The sequence below is a fragment of the Pongo pygmaeus genome, chromosome 3 (assembly GCF_028885625.2).
Source record: "Pongo pygmaeus isolate AG05252 chromosome 3, NHGRI_mPonPyg2-v2.0_pri, whole genome shotgun sequence".
NCBI classification, from domain to species: Eukaryota; Metazoa; Chordata; class Mammalia; order Primates; family Hominidae; genus Pongo; species Pongo pygmaeus.
This window is the reverse complement of record NC_072376.2, coordinates 152259612-152274742: the sequence shown is the minus strand read 5'-3', so window position 1 is coordinate 152274742 and position 15131 is coordinate 152259612. Positions and strand designations below refer to the sequence as shown.

General features: G+C 39.3%; 1 non-coding gene across 1 annotated transcript; it reads left to right on the top strand.

Moving 5' to 3' along the window:
- Positions 1-8754: 8754 nt before the first annotated feature.
- Positions 8755-8859, top strand: LOC129035892 (U6 spliceosomal RNA). The gene has a single exon (XR_008502386.1). It is a non-coding gene; the product is annotated as a U6 spliceosomal RNA (small nuclear RNA).
- The last annotated feature ends 6272 nt before the right edge of the window (positions 8860-15131 follow it).

Below are 15131 nucleotides of genomic sequence, written 5' to 3'. Positions count from 1 at the left end.
TCAGCCAGGTAAGGGAACAGAAAAGGGCAAAGGATCTAAAACAGGATCCTGCTGGGAATTTGAGGAATTGCGAGGTGGCCATTGTGGCTAAAGTGGAATGAAAAAGAGAGAGAGTAGCCAGAGATGGTCTCAGAGAGAAAGGGAGTGGGTAGGTGGGGTGGGCTAGATCATGCAGGGTCATGTACGGTTTTGGCTATGGAGTAAGTTGGGAAATTGTAGTGGACACTGCTGATGCTCTGCCTAGATCCCCTTAATTGGGCCCCCTAACTGGGTACATTTATCCCCAGCTGCTATGAGTGTTACACCCCACACCCCACCCTCACCATAGGCAGTTCACAACCAATGACTGACTGCCATAGTATTACAAAAGGTGGCACCGACTCTGCAGTACAATTGAATAGTTCATGCTCCAGCCCACCCCAAGGAGCAGATTGAAGCTGGTCTCCAGCCGAGATGACTTCCCTGCTTAGTTCTTCCCCCTGCCTTCTTCTGCTTTCCTCCCTCCATTCTCCGGGGAATACTCCTCTCGTAAAAGACTGGCCAAAGAATCCCTGTTTCTAGGGAACGTCACTTTAGATCATTGGTACTGGATGTGATCCTGGGAAGCAGACTCTAAAAATAGGATTCTGGAGTTCTATCATTCTTCAGCTAGAGGGCAATGAGACCTTGCACACACATACAAATGCATTTTCCTCCATTTTCTACTAAAAATAACAGAAACATACTCAAAAGGGATTAAATGACAAAGATTGTTATTATATAACTAGATAGATTGTTATTATATAACTAGATATCCAGGGTTGGCTTATTTTGTGGCTCAGTCATCAAGACCTTGGTTGTATCTGTTGTCCTGCTCTATCAAGAATGTTTTGGGCAAGGCACAGTGGCTCACACCTGTTTTCCCAGCACTTTGAGAGGCCAAGGCGGGAGGATCACTTGAACCCAGGAGTTTGAGACCAGCCTGGGCAGCCTGGTCTCTACAAAAAAATTAAAAAATTAGCCAAGTGTGGTGGCAAATGCCTGTGGTCCCAGCTACATGGGAAGCTGAGGCAGGAGGATCACTTGAGCCCAGGAAGTCGAGGCTGCAGTGAGTCACGTTCATGCCACTGCACTCCAGCCTAGGCGACAGAGCAAGACCCTGTGTCAATAAAAAAAGAATGTTTTGGCTTTATCCTTCTCATAATCATAGGATGAATCGCCACAATTCTAGGTATTTTATAGAGTCTACTAGGAGTGTTTCAAAAATAAAATAAAATAAATAAAAAACACAGGCCAGGCAAGGTGGCTCACGCCTGTAATCCCAGCATTTTGGGAGGCAAAGATGGGCAGATCACCTAAGGTCAGGAGATCGAGACCATCCTGGCCAACATGGTGAAACCCCGTCTCTAGTAAAATACAAAAAATTAACCAGGCGTGGTGGTGTGCACCTGTAGTCCCAGCCACTCGGGAGGCTGAGGCAGGGAAATCACTTGAACCCATGAGGTAGAGATTGCAGTGAGCCGAGATTGTGCCACTGCACTCCAGCCTGGCAACAGAGCGAGCCTCCATCTCAAAAAATAAAATAAAATAAATAAATAAATAAATAAAGAGTTTCCTCATCTGAAAAAAACTTCATACTTTTTTATTCTAATGTTTTATTGTATAAAATTTCAAACACAAGGAGCGAGAATAGTATAATGAATCCTCATGTGCACTACACCCGGATTTACCAATTATCAACTCATGGCAAATCTTGTATTCATATTCCTATCCATTACCTTTGACCACCACAACTGAGGGCCCACCTACAGCTAACACTAATTTGAGACATGTGAGTAAGGTTATAAAGTCAAATCTATGATACTGGATATATGTCTGTAAAATAATAATAATTGTTTACTATTGTTAATTATCCAGTCAATGATCAAATTTTCCTCAACTGTTTCATAAAGGATTTCCCTCTTCTTTCAGTTTGTTTCTTAAGTCAGAATCCAATTAAAGTCCACAAATAGGTGGCCAGGCATGGTGGCTCACTCCTGTAATCTCAACACTTTAGGAAGCTGAGGCAGGCAGATCACCTGAAGTCAGGAGTTCAAGACCAGCCTGGCCAACATGGAGAAACCTTATCTCTACAAAAATACAAAAATTAGCCAGACGTGATGGCGGGTGCCTGTAATCCCAGCTACTTGGGAGGCTGAGGCGGGAGAATTGCTTGAACCTGGGAGGCGGAATTTGCAGTGAGCCGAAATCACGCCATTGCACTCCAGCCTGGGCGACAGAGTGAGACTCCATCTCAAAAAAGAAAAAAAAGTCCACAAATGGTAAATACATCTTTAAGTCTCTTTTTCTATAGGTCGCTCCTCCATCTCCTACTTTTCTTTGCAATTTATGGTTTCAATAAAGTGACTCATTTGATCTGTAGAATTTTTCAATCTGGACTTTGCTTATTGCAACCACATGTGTTTATCTTGTTTTAACATGTTCCTCTCCCCCATACTGCCTATAAATTGGTATTTAGATTTAGAGGTTTGATCAAAATCCTATTTATTTATTTATTTTAGGGACAAGATCTTGTTCTGTTGCCCAGGCCAGAGTGCAGTGGCACTATCATAGCTCACTGCAGCCTCCAACTCCTGGGCTCAAGCAATCCTCCAACCTCAGCCTCCCAAGTGGCTGGGACTACAAGCACATGCTAATTTTTAAAATTTTTTTATAGAGACAAGGTCTCTCTATGTTGCCCAGGCTGATCTTGAATTCCTGGTCTCAAATGATCCTCCCACCTCAGCCTCTCAAAGTGCTGGGATTACAGGGGTGAGCTATTGTGCCTGGCTTTAGCAGGAATTATTTGTAGTTCATGTTCATACATCCATCAGCAGGTGCATAATATTTGGTGCTTTTCTCTTCATTATGTTAGAAGCCATTGATTCATTATTTTATTAGGAGTTGTTAAATAGTGATACCCTTTCTCTATATTCTTTCCATCTGTTCCTTCCACTTTCCAATACAGAATCATTTTGGCTTATCGTTCTTTCTGTTTTTTTATATAAACTATATATATATGTATTTATATATACCATAGAGCATATATAATATATATAAGTTATATATAGCATATATATGTTATATATAGCATATATATAGCTTATACAAAGAAAAAATGGAGAGAACGATAGGCCAAAATCCTTCTTTCTTAGCTATATATATAGACAGAGAGCTTATATATATATATATAGGAATACATATATTATAAGAATTTCTTATATATATAAGAATACATATAAGAATTTCTTATATATATAAGAATACATATATTATAAGAATTTCTTATATATATATAAGAATTTAGTCAAAAATTCTTCCCATCCTTTATATATATAATATATATAAACTCTATTACATATATTATTATTTTTTCTTAAATAAGCAGTAATTTACTATACACATACATTTTTCTACCTTGCTTTTTGCATTCAAGTATATGCCTGGAGATTACTCTAAATTGTAGATAGTAATATTTCTCATTGCTTTTCATGGTTGCATAGAACTATGTTGTGTGGGTACCATGGATTGTTTATTCAAGCAGTCTCCTAATGATGGACATTTGACTTGTTTCTAGTATGTGCTATTACAAATAGTGCTGCAATGTATAGCTTCATGCATATGTATTTTTGCCACTGTATCATTGGGATAGATTTCTGAAACAGGGATTACTAGGTCAAATACATATGTACTTTTGCTGCTATTACCAAAGTCCTTTCATAGGAGGGCTACCATTTTACATTCCCAAAACAACAATGTGTGTGAGTGCCCTAACATTTGGGTTTTTGCTCATGTGACAGACGAAAAATATCTCAGTGCAGTTTAAATCTGCATTTCCCTTATTAAGAGTGAGGTTGGGGCTGGGCGCGGTGGCTCACGCCTGTAATCACAGCACTTTGGGAGGCTGAGGCAGGCGGATCACAAGGTCAGGAGATCGAGACCATCCTGGCTAACATGGTGAAACCCCATCTCTACTAAAAAATACAAAAAATTAGCTGGGCTTGGTGGCGGGCGCCTGTAATCCCAGTTACTGGGGAGGCTGAGGCAGGAGCATGGCGTGATCCCAGGGGGCGGAGCTTGCAGTGAGCCAAGATCGCGCCACTGCACTCCAGCCTGGGCGACAGAGAGAGACTACGTCTCAAAAAAAAAAAAAAAAAAAAAAAGAAAGAGTGAGGTCGGGCCGGACCCGGTGGCTCACTCCTGTAATCCCAGAACTCTGGGAGGCTGAGGTTGCAAATCACTTGAGCCCAGGAGTTGGAGACCAGCCTGGGCAACATGGTGAAACCCTGTCTCTACAAAAAATACAAAACATTAGCAGGGTATGATGGTGTGCGCCTGTAGTCCCAGCTACTCAGGAGGCTGAGGTGGGAGGATTGCTTAAGCCTGGGAGGTCAAGGCTTCAGTGAGTCATGATTACACCACTGTACTCCAGCCTGAGTGACAGAGTGAGTCCTTGTTTCACACACACACAAAAAAGTGAGGTTGGACATTTAAAAAAATTGTCTTTTTTTTTTTTTTTTTTGAGATGGAGTCTCGCTCCATCACCCAGGCTGGAGTGCAGTAGCGTGATCTTGGTTCAGTGCAACCTCCTCCCCCCAGGTTCAAGGGATTCTCCTGCCTCAGCCTGAGTAGCTGAGACTACAGGCACCCGCCACCACACTCAGCTAATTTTTTGTATTTTTAGTAGAGGCTGGGTTTCACCATGTTACCCAGAATGGTCTCAATCTCCTGACCTTGTGATCCACCTGCCTCGGCCTCCCAAAGTGCTGGGATTACAGGTGTGAGCCACCGCGCCCGGCCAAAAAAATTTTTTTAGTATACTTTTTTTTGTAGCTACAGGGTGTGACTATGTTCCCTAGGCTGGTCTCGAAATGCTGGCTTCAAGAGATCCTCCCGCCTCAGCCTCCCAGAGTGCTGGGATTACAGGCATGAGCTACCACACCTGGACTTTTTTTTATGGTTAGGGACCATAAAAACATTTTTTTTAATGGTTAAGGACTCTATGCATTTCTTTTTCTACAATCGGTCTGTTTACATCTCCAGTGCATTTTCCTGTAGCGTGTCAGTCCTTCCTTCTTCTGTTTTTTAGAAGCTCTTTATATGCTAGGGACATTAAACTTTAGTCTGTGATATAAATTACAAATATTCTTCCAAGTTTGTGATTTATCTTTTTACTTTACTTATGGTATGTTTATAGTATAAGATTTTTTTATTTCAGTGTAATCAAATTGGTCAATCTTTTTATGTATTGTTTCTGAATTTTGAGCCATTGTTAACATAGTAGATTGAAAAAAAATAGTCACTAATTCTTCCCACCTTTTTGTATACACTCCTGTTAACTGTGACTTTAGGCCAGGCATGGCGGCTCACACCTGTAGTTACAGCACTTTGGGAGGCCAAGGCAGGAGGATCACTTGAGTCCAGGATCTTGAGACCAGGCTGGGCAATATAGCAACACCCTGTCTCTACTTAAAATTTTTTTTTTACTTAAAAAAAAATTTCACGAGGTCAGAAGATCGAGACCACGGTGAAACCCCATCTCTACTAAAAATATAAAAAATTAGCCTGGCGTGGTGGCGGGCGCCTGTAATCCCAGCTACTCCGAGAGGCTGAGGCAGGAGAATGGCGTGAACCCGGGAGGCGGAGCTTGCAGTGAGCCGAGATCGCGCCACTGCACTCCAGCACTCCAGCCTGGGTGACAGAGCGAGACTCCGTCTCAAAAAAAAAAAAAAAAAAATTTAAAAAATAAAAAAGAAATCTGGCTTTACATCTTTTCCCATCAAAAGATAGAGACTGTTTCTTCATTCCCTTGAATTTGGGCTGGTCTTGTACTTTGTTTTGACCAACAGAATGCTATGGAAGTGACTTTCTGAGCTCTCACCCTCTTGAAATCCTGAGACTACCATGTGAAGAAGTCTGAGCTACCCTCCATGAGAATGAGAGATTATATGGAGAGAGGTGCCCCATCTACAGCTAACACTAACCCCAGATGTGTAAGTGAGGCCATCCCAGACCATTGAGCTCCAGCCACGATGCCACATGACTGCAGTTACATGAATGACCCCAGGGGAGACCAGAAAAGAACTACCCAGCTGAACACAGACCAAACTGATGACCCGCTAAATTGTAAGCAAATAAGATGGTTGTGTTCTAAGCCATGAAGTTGGGGTAGTTTGTTAAGTAGCAATATGTAGTTAAAATACTTAGGAAATAGGGCAGGCTCAGTGGCTCATGCCTGTAATCCCAGCACTTTGGGAGGCCAAGGCAGGTGGATCACCTGAGGTCAGGAGTTGGAGACCAGCCTGGCCAACATGGCGAAACCCTGTCTCTACTAAAAATACAAAAATTAGCTGAGTGTGGTGGCGGGTGCCTGTAATCCCAGCTACTCAGGAGGCTGAGGCAGGAGAATCGCTTGAACCTGAGAGGTGGAGGTTGCAGTGAGCCCAGATCATGCCATCGCATTCCAGCCTGGGTGACAAAAGCGAAATTCTGTATCGAAAAAAAAAAGAAAGAAAAGAAAAAGAAAAAATACTTAGGAAATAAAACAATTTTGAATATGACGCACTTTTTTTTTTTTTAGATTTAGTATGATTGCTTTTCACATTCCTCAATGGGAATGAAAAAAGAACTAGCTGTGCCTAGCAGAAACAGATTTTGTCTGGCTTAGCCTTGTGGCCAATTGGTACCTTTTCTAAATTCTTTTCAGAGCTGCTAAATGCTGAAATGTGACTGCATATAGAAGATTTTTTTTTTTCATTTTAAAATTCAGTATTATTTAAAATGCTGAGGCAGGAGGATCACTCAAGTCCAGGAGTTCAAGACCAGCCTGGGCAACATAGAAAGACCTCATCTCTACAAAAAATTTAAAAATTAGCTAGGCATGATGGCATATGCCTGTAGTTCCAGCTACTCAGGGGGCTGAGGTGGGAGAATCACTTGAGCCCAGAAGTTCGAGGCTGCAGTGACCTATGGTAGCGCCAATGCACTCCAGCCTGGGCAATAGAGCAAGACCCTGTCTCAAAATAAAATAAGATAAAATAAAATGATGCTTTGAAACAGTAGCTATCAAATCCAAAAGCAGCCTATGTTTTATTGATCTTTTTTGAGTTTAACAACCAGAATAATGAAGGTTTAACAACAGTATTCCATAAAAAGCATTTTTACTGTTATACCACTGACTGATCTTATTTTTTTTTTTTTGAGATGGAGTCTGGTTCTGTCAGCCAGGTTAGAGTGCAGCGGCATGATCTTGGCTCACTGCAGCTTCCGCCTCTTGGACTTACGTGATTCTCTTGCCTCAGCCTCCCAAAGTGCTGGGATTAGAGGCATGAGCCACAGCACACGGCCTGACTGATCTTAATATAATAAAAATGTACTATATATTGAAGAAGTCAAAGTGAGATAGAGTGTGAGGTATAGAATATGAAATGATTGCAAAAGATAAAAATTGGCATAGAAGGCTGGGTGCAGTGGCTCACGCCTGTAATCCCAGCATTTTGAGAGGCCAAGGCAGGTGGATCACTTGAGGTCAGGAGTTCGAGACCAGCCTGGCCAACATGGTGAAACCCCGTCTCTACTAAAAATTCAAAAATTAGCCCAGTGTGGTGGTGCACGCCTCTAATCCCAGCTACTCGGGAGGCTGAGACAGGAGAATTGCTTGAACCCAGGAGGCGGAGGTTGCAGTGAGCCGGGATTGTGCCACTGCACGGCAGCCTAGGCAACAGAGTGAGACTCCATCTCAAAAAAATAAAGAAATAAAAAATTAATTAATTGATTAAAAAAAAGGCACAGAATCAAATAATTCAGTTACTTCTCTTTGATGTAGACAAGAGATATAAAGGAAGCCTAAATTAGAAAATCTAACACATTTTCCAAACACTGACATGACCATAAAATTTAAATATTAATGTATTAATGGCTGGGCATGGTGGTTAATGCCTGTAATACCAGTGGCTTTGGAAGGCTGAGGTGGGAGGATTGCTTGAGGCCAGGAGTTCAAGACCAGCTTGGGCAACAAAGAAAGATCCTATCTTTACAAAAAAAAATTGTCGAGTGTGGTGGCACACGCCTGTAGTCCCAGCTACTCAGGAGGCTGAGTCAGGAGGATCACTTGAGTCTGAGGATTCAAGTCTCCAGAGAGTCGATCACACCACTTTACTCTGGCCTGGGCAACAGAGCAAGATCCTGTCTCAAGTAAATAAATAAATAAATAAATATTACCTTAATTGTGAAAAAAATGTATGGAGCAGTCTTTAATAATGGAGCTGAGATAACTATTTTTGTCCATTTTTTAAAGTGTGTATTTTCTATTACAAAGTACAGTATACTCCACAGCCAGTTTTTGAGAGTTCAAGCTGGATTCAGGGGAGATTAGGTTCTGAATGTGTTAGTGGTTTTGGTGCCAACTATTTGTCCTGTCAGATAGCATTCATTGATTAGAAACGACACTGTCTAGTATAATAAAACGTATTATATAATGTTTTTCCCCAGTGAATAGAATCACTAAAAAAATTTCTAGAAAAAAATTATTTTATTTAGCTTTTAAGGTAAGATTTTAGTGAACAAGTTGGAAGAATTATGAAAGTTAAATATTATTTGAATTTCACACATGGATATATAATTTCAAATAATCATTGCTCAATTTAATAATTAAACTAATAAAAAACTCATTTTCTGACATTATTTCTTATGGATAGTGATTTCCAGGGGAAAAAATGGATTAAGAGTATATTAGCAGCTCACTTCGGCAGCACATACACTAAAATTGGAATGATTCAAAGAAGATTAGCATGGTCCCTGCAGGAGGATGACATGCAAATTCGTGAAGTGTTCTATGTTTCTAAAAACAAACTAAAAATAATTAAATTAGCTTTTCCCTTCATCAAGTGGCATGACGATGAGAAGATTGTGGGCATTACCACTTCCCCTTTAGCAATGAGAATTCTTCACATATCAGAAATGCTTTCATTCAGAACTAGGAAAAGGGATGTTCCTTTGCAGTAGAAGATTCTATGAAGATTGTGGTTATATCTATAATGTCTCAAATAGAAAATAAATAGAATGAAAAATTAACCCAAGTTTTAAAATTCATTTTAAGATTAGATGGTAATTAATTAAATTCACAATGCAGTGATTTTATTGTTATTAAGATGTCCAGAATAACAGTTGTTATAAAGTCACAATGCAGATATTTTAGTCATATAGAACTTTCAATAAAGAAAATATGTCACATTATTCAAAAGAACTAAAGGACCAGCGAAGTACGCTGAGCATTTTCAATTTTACTTCTACCACATCTCTCACTCCTTCCCATTCTCTGCATCTCCACACTGTTACCTTAGTTCACTTCTTCATACCTGTAAACTCTAAGTGAATCTCCCTACTGTTAAGTTCACAGAATTACTTACCTTGTAAAATGGTAAGTTGATCGTGTTAACTCCCAGCTAAAACTTCACTAGCCTACCATAATCTGATTGAAGACATGTAATTTGTTATATCCTGCCGGGCACACCTGTAATCACAGCACTTTGGGAGGCCGAGGCAGGCAGATCACCTGAGGTCAGGAGTTTGAGACCAGCCTGGCCAACGTGGTGAAACCCCGTCTCTACTAAATATACAAAAATTAGCCAGGCATGGTGGTTCATGCTTGTAATATGCCTGAACCTGGGAGGCGGAGGTTGCAGTGAGCCGAGGTTGCGCCATTGTACTCTAGCCTGCGCAACAAGAGCAAAACTCCGTCTCAAAAAAAAAAAAACTGTTATGTCTTTACAGTCAAAATTCTTGTAGTATGACATTGAAGGCAGCCTATACTTGTTCATTCCACAATGCATACCTGTTTAACCTCTCTCCACACTTATTTTCTGTCCTTACTCCTATTTTCCTGCAGCCTCCAGCTACCTTCCCTCCCCTATAGATCCAGACATCCTAAATGATTTAACAGCATTATTCCTTGAACTTGCCATCCTGTTTTGTGCCTCAAAGATCTTAAATAGGTAGTTCACTCCATCTAAAAAGACACTGTCCATCCCTCAACCAACCCAACTCCTTTCTAATTACTCAACTAAACATCACCTGCTTTGTAAAGTCTTTCCTTGCCTGACTAAGCTGACCCGATGACACCTTCCTTTGTGCTATCCTGTGCCTTTACTATTGCATTCATCATTCTGATTTGCAATTATTTGTTTATATTTTAGAATCCCTCACTAGAATGAAAGTTGCCTGAAAACAAAGACTACATTTGGGCCTTGAATAAATGTTTGCTGAATGAAATTGTGAGACTTGTGGAACTGTGGCTTGTTTTATAGAGCTGAACCCTATGAATCTGCTGATATTTGGCCATTTCTGACCTACCAAAACAGCCATTTCATAGGGTTCAACCTAACTATATTCCAAAAGATAAATCTTGGCCGGGTGCAGTGGCTCACGCTTGTAATCCCAGCACTTTGGGAAGCCAAGGTGGGTGGATTACCTGAGGTCAGGAGTTCAAGACCAGCCTGGCCAACATGGTGAAGCCCCATCTCTACTAAAAATACAAGGTGATGGGTACCTGTGATCCCAGCTACTGGGGAAGTTGAGGCAGGAGAATTGCTTGAACTGGATAGGCAGAGGTTGCAGTGAGCTGGGATCACACCACTGCACTCCAGCCTGGGTGACAGAGCAAGATATATGTATAGATATATGTGTGTGTGTGTATATATATATATATATACACACACACACATATATATATGCCTATTGTTTGTTTCTCAGTACAAAGCCCAATTTTTATGCTGAATGGAACGTTCATTCCATTTGTACTTTTTTTTTTTTTTTTGCTGGGGGTATTGGTGGGGAGGTGAGGAAGGAGCACTCTATTTATTGATATCTTGCTCAGGTTTCCATCTAGACTGCTGTCCTTCAAATCTTTGTTAACAAACTAGAGAGGCCAAATGTAGGACTGGGGTTCAGCAGCGCTCTGGGAAGCCTTTTCAGCTTTGGAACAAGCATCATCACATTAATCAGTTTACATGAGAACTGTAGCTGCAGGCAGATTCCAGTGCAATTACATGTGCCACCTCACATTATTTTAGCTTCACTGTTCATGAAGAGATTGTTTCCCAAGTATTCAAACCTGACTCTTCATATAAGAGTGACTAACTTTCTCCTAAGCTGAAAGTTGACAAATACTCAATATCCTTATATTATTCCTTTAAACCTGCTCAGGAATCAAGTCAGTATAATAAAGTTGATATGAGAGCTCCTAAAACCACTGTCCTTAAATGTACTGCTTGTGAGCTTGTGAGCTGAGGAGGGGAGCCCATCTTCTGTCTCCTTGCTCAGCCATCTTGTAATAAACCTTTCTCTCTAAAATAATTAAAATAAAATACATGAATAGAGTTTATATGAGAGCTTATATAAGTTCTTGCAAAGAATTTTCTTATCCAATCATATCTCATTTCAAAAGACTTATTCAGGAAAACAACGGTAATGAAGCAGGGTCCCAGGACCATCTTAACTCCCTTTTACCTGTTGGCTATTTGGTTGCAGTAATATTTCCTGCTTCTCCCTACAGTTCAATTTCCTGTTTCCTCACAACTCAGTATTAATTGGAGGCAGAGGTTCTCATATTTTTGTCAGCACACACAGTTGGCCTTCATCTGGACTGTCTGCAATTTCTTCGCATGAATGAATTTTTTGTCTAGTCAAGTTCTCATAGTTTGAAGTCTAATATAAATATAGGGCTAAAATATATACCATTAAAAACCGAAGAAGCCAGGGATGGTGGCTCATGCCTGTGATCCCAGAACTTTGGGAAGCCGAGGTGGGCGGATCACCTGAGGTCAGGAGTTCAAGACCAGCCTGACCAACATGGAGAAAGCTGGTCTCTACTAAAAATACAAAATTAGCCGGGCATGGTGGCAGGCACCTGTAATCCCAGCTACTCGAGAGGCTGAGGCAGGAGAATCACTTGAACCCGGGAGGCGGAGATTGCCGTGAGCTGAGTTCGCAACATTCCACTCCAACATGGGTGACAAGATCGAAACTCCATCTCAAAAGAAAAAAGAAAAAAAAACAAAAAACAAATAAAACTGAAGGAAAGGGTGTGTGTGTAGGGGGGTGACTTACCCTACTAAATATAAAGACTTATAAGGCTATTAAGAATTAAGATAGTTGGTAGAGAAAAAATAGCTAATAGAAAAGAATATGGAACTGAGATAAATGCTCATACATATATGTAAATTAGTATATGACTGGTTACAAACCAGAGAGGAAATGATGGGCTCTTCAGCAAGTGATGTGGAAACTACTGGGTACCCATATGGAAAAATAAAACAAAGTTAGCGTCTTACCTCATAATATAAGCAGAAACAATCGCAAATGAATTAACAATTAAAAAATGAAAAGAAAAATTCCAAAATTTTTTAAAGAAAATACTTTTGTGACTTCAGATAAGAAGGGATATCTCAAGGCACAAAATTACAAAATGGAAGGAACCAATTGATAAATTGGAGTATACTAATATGAACAATCTTTTTTTTTTTTTTTGAGATGGAGTTTCACTCTTGTTGCCCAGGCTGGAGTGCGATGGCGCGATCTCTGCTCACCGCAACCTCCACTTCCCAGGTTCAAGCAATTCTCCTGCCTCAGCCTCCCGAGTAGCTGGGATTATAGGCACGCCCAGCTAATTTTGTATTTTTAGTAGAGACGGGGTTTCTCTGTGTTGGTCAGGCTGGTCTCGAACTCCCAATCTCAGGTGATCCGCTCACCTCGGCCTCCCAAAGTGGTGGGAATACAGGTAAACAACTTTTATACAACAAAAGTCACCATAATGAAAGTGAAAAAATAAGCCATAGATAGAAGATATATGCAAGATATAAAACTAGCAAGGACTAGGACTAAGATTCAGAATATTTGAACAATTTCTACCAATGGACAAGAAAAAGAGAAACACTCTAAATAGAAATTCACAAAGAATAAGAATTCATAGAAGAAGAATGCTGAATAGCTAATACATATATATGAAAAGATCTTCAACTTTACTGGTAACCAGGACAATGCAAACAAAAAATATGTAATACTTAATATTAATAATAATGTAATATGTAATATGTAAACATTTTATACCCATCATCTTTACAAAAATTTCAAAAATCTAACAATGCCAAGCAATGCATTTGTATATATAGTGCTTATTGGTAGAGCTGATTTGAAAAGGAATTTGACAATATCTAGTAAAGATGAAGATACTCATACCCTATGACCTAACATTTCATTTTTAGGTATGTACCCTACAGAAACTCTGACATGTGCTCAAGATGATAAGCACCAGAACAGTACCAAAAACATTGTAATAGCAAAAAAATTATAAATGACCTAAATTAGGCTGGGCGCGGTGGCTCATGCCTGTAATCCCAGCACTTTGGGAGGCCGAGACGGGTGGATCACCTGAGGTTGGGAGTTCGAGACCAGCCTGTCCAACATGGAGAAACCTCGTCTCTACTGAAAATACAAAGTTAGCCGGGCGTGGTGGTGCATGCCTGTAATCCCAGCTACTCGGGAGGCTGAGGCAGGGGAACTGCTTGAACCTGGGGGGCAGGGTTGCGATGAGCCGAGATCGTGCCATTGCACTCCAGCCGGGGGCAACAAGAGTGAAACTCCGACTCAAAAAAACAAAAAAAGACCTAAATTAATATTAATAGAAAATGGAGAAATAATTTATGGTTTGTTGATACAACTGTGTCCTGGAAAAGTCAGATTCTACATGGATTTTTATGTGTTTAAGTCATTTATTTATTTTTCTAGGAAGGCAACTTACTTAAAAAGAATACCCTTATATATTATATAAGCCTTATATATTAATTTTACATCTAAATTAACAAGAAAAAGTTTAATGTTTTACACTAAACTTTTGGTTTAATTATAACATTACTAAGAAAAATCAACCTCCCAGATCAAACATAGTCTATAATTTTTATTCTATGTTTTTTTTTCTTCTTGTACCCAGGACAGTGCTGACACATAGTTTATAATTTAAACTTAGAGTAAACAAACTTTCTATAGCAATCATTATAACCAATGTAATTACCTGTAATAAAAATTATTCTTGTTGAAGCTACTAAAATAAAACTTTTGAGGTTATAGAAAATTTGTTTTTTGTCGTTTTTAATAAATAGGCTTAGAAAAGCAATTTTCTATTGCTGAGATAGAAGAACCATATAGATTTCACTTAAATTTTGTGGTAACTGGTATGCAAATATAATATTCTGCCTTGTCTTTTTCTAAACAAAAGATAATTGTTAATCTTGTGTTTGACACTCTAAAAATTTCATTTCAATGGCTTCTTAACATTTTTCATTGTGTCATTGAAATGTAGGACTTACAATTTCAGTTTTGCTTTAGCATCACTGTTTCTGAAAAATTATTTCCCAGGTATTTTTTTTTCTTTTTTTTTTGAGATGGAGTCTCCCTCTGTGACCCAGGCTGGAGTGCAGTGGCGTGCTCTTGGCTCACTGCAACCTCCACCTCCTTATTTCCCAGGCATTTAAACCTGACTCTTCATGTCAAAGTGACTTAGTTTTCTACTTACTGATTATAACAATAATGAATCCAAAAATTTGAGGTTTATATATTTTTATTTTTGTAAGCAGAAAATCAATAGGAAAAAAAGAAAGAATGGGAATACTATATATCAGTGAAAACAGAAGAAATACAACTACATGTATCAACATGGATAAATCTCAAAAGTATAATGTTGAATGGAAAAAGCAAATTCTAAAAGGATGTGTAGAGTATGATGTCATATACTTAAAAATAAGAAAAATGTTATCTGCTGTTTGTAGATACCTATATGTATTATAAAAAGTATAAAAATATGAAGGGAGATGATATGTATTTTAGGATAGCCGTTACCTCTGAGGAGGAAGGGAGAGAGTGGAATGAGATGGGGAGGAATACAGGAAACTTTGCCTGTATTTTTATTGTATTATTTGTTTTGAAGGATGTGAAGCAAAAAAATGGCAAAATGTTAGGATATTTTCAAGCAAGGTGGTATGTACATGTGTATTTATTATACTATATCTTTTTCTGTATGTCTGAAATATTTTGAAATAAAAATGTTAGATAAAAGTAAGGTA